The following is a 2,586-nucleotide window of genomic DNA, read 5'->3' as shown; positions in this document are numbered from 1 at the left end:
GTTTCTTCTCTTTTAATTCAATTTGTGTTTGCTATTACTCTCTGTGGGATCGATCCTAAAATACTACACTGATTAACTGTGCACTTTCAGTCGTTTTGTAGTCTTTTCAGGTAAAATATTTGGAGTGAAATTCTACACCCATCACCATTATACCTAGAATCGATCTTGTTGCTCATCTCCGCAAATCGTTTGACATTTTCCATTGCAGCCGATGCTTGACTCTGTATCATTTGCTGAATGAGTCCGCGTATATCAGCTTCGTGAGATTGGTTTTGTGGACCTTGCTGTTGTTGGAATCCCGGTGGTGCAAATAATTGATTGTAGTTGCCAGAGTATTGCTGCTTAGGAGCATAGCCTTGATTGTATTGGACAAAAGGCTTTTGTTGGCCTTGGTTCCCTTGTACTGCGGATTGGTAGACTTGGTCTTGAGGATTAGCAACATTGGGGTTACGATAGGATATATTTGGGTTTGGTTTTTAGTTGTTGTACCCCTTGTTGTAACCTCCTTGGTTGTTGATGTAGTTCACATCCTCAAGTTGAGCATTCTCCCCATCTTGTTGCAGAAACTGCTCCTCTTCGGAGATTGCATGAACATGCTACTGCTGGCTTAGGAGTTTATCCAACTTGTCATTGAGGGCTTTCATGTCTCTCTTATACTTTGCATCATCCTCGCCACTAGACCTTACAGTGCGATCATATTCCTCATTGTAATGGCTGTCAGATTGAGCCAAGTTCTCCACTAGATCCCAACCTTCATCGACATCCTTGTTGAGGAAGTTACCATTGCTTTCGGTGTCCAGAAACATCCGTATCTTAGGGACCACTCCTTGGTATAGTGTACTTAGAAATGAAGCATTGCTGAATCCATGATGAGGGCATCTGGTAGTGTACCCCTTGACATGTTCCCAAGCTTCACTGAACGTCTCATTGCTCTTCTGAACAAAGCTGGAGATATCATTTCGCAGTCTTGCAGTTCTGGAGTTGGAGAAGAATTTGGCTAGAAACGCCTTCTTGCATGCTTCCCATGTGGTGATGGACTCCTTGGGGAGTGATTTCTCTCAGATGTGTGCTTTGTCTCCCAAAGAGAATGGGAAAAGCCTGAGCTTGAGGCCATCTTCACTGACTCTATTGATCTTGGTTAGGCTACAGAGCCTATCAAACTTATCTAGATGATCCAACGGTCCTCCATTGGCAAACCATGAAACTTTTTGCTCTGTATCATCTGGAAGAGACTACTCTTGATCTCAAAGTTGTTGTTTTGGACTGCATGTGGCACAATGCCATGTCTTTGAGTGTGAGTAGATGGAGCATCTCCGACTCCTATGTTGGTCCTCTCTTGAGGAGCTGGTGGACCATTCTGATTATTCATTTCCTCCTCAGTTTTTTGTGGTTGCGGTTGATGGACTTGTGGTTGACGTAGCAGCTGAGGTCTGTCGATGTTATCGATGAAAGGACTCAAGTGTTGGCTACCCTTGGATCGTGTATGCATGCACAAATAGTGGACCGAGTGAGTACACGAAGGTCAACTCAATCCTGGTGATCGAGTGACGGGTCGGGTGGGTACTCGGGTTGTACCTGAAATGCAAAACGACTGAACACGAAGGTAAACAAGTCAGTACCGAACCAAAATATAAGATAGAACTTGATCTAGCAAGTGCTGAAATCTTAAACGTAGCAAATTTAAATTCAACCAAATGGCAACGGCGCCAAATTGATAATAGGGATTTTCAACTTGGGTATCAATTTCCTATGCAGTTCTAGTACAAAGGGTTATCAATCCAAATGGTTGTGATGCTAACAAGTAAGATGCAATCAGAAACAAGCAAGTCAAGCCAAACAATCAATGGGTTTAATCTAACAGTCCTAAAGTAAACAAAAGAAAGCAAATAAATAAAAACCACACGACCTAAGCACTCGATGCAAGAATTCGAGTACATGATCGGGTGGGGTGATCGAGTAAACAAGACGAGTATGAACAGCTCGAAGGTGTACTCGAAGCAGGTGATCGTGTACCTGTTTGGGTAAGGGATCGAGTTATTAATAAAATGTAAACAAACTAAATACGAAAGCTCCTAAGTATGGGGTACTCGACTCCTAATTGTTCCTAACCAGTATGGATATCCTACATGCCTTAAGGAGATATTTCCTAGACAATGAATCTCTAAAATATTATTTAAACACTCTCGTGATAGAAACAATCTACCCAACTCTCGTTGGAGAAACATGACCAAGCAGGCAATACAAACGGATTCATTATTGTCAATAAACCCCTTACTCATCTAAACTCTTAGGCTAAGTTAGTAAATCTCTAGCATTGATTGATTCAAGCATTTCATCTACACCTCTCGATGGTAAAACGCCCGATCTAGAAGGGAATTTATAAAACATAATCTCAACCTCTCGATCTAATCTCAACCTCTCGATCTAATCTCAACCTCTCGGTCTGTTGATAGCATTAAGAAAACCAATCTAGAAGGGAATTTATAAAACATAAACATTCAAGCTAAGACATCCTAACCGATCAAGAACACAAAATCGTCTATCCCATCCCTAGAAACTTTGTTTCACTACTCAGATCTCATTGCA

Source organism: Camelina sativa, chromosome 3 (assembly GCF_000633955.1).
Source record: "Camelina sativa cultivar DH55 chromosome 3, Cs, whole genome shotgun sequence".
NCBI lineage: Eukaryota > Viridiplantae > Streptophyta > Magnoliopsida > Brassicales > Brassicaceae > Camelina > Camelina sativa.
This window is presented reverse-complemented; position numbering follows the sequence as displayed.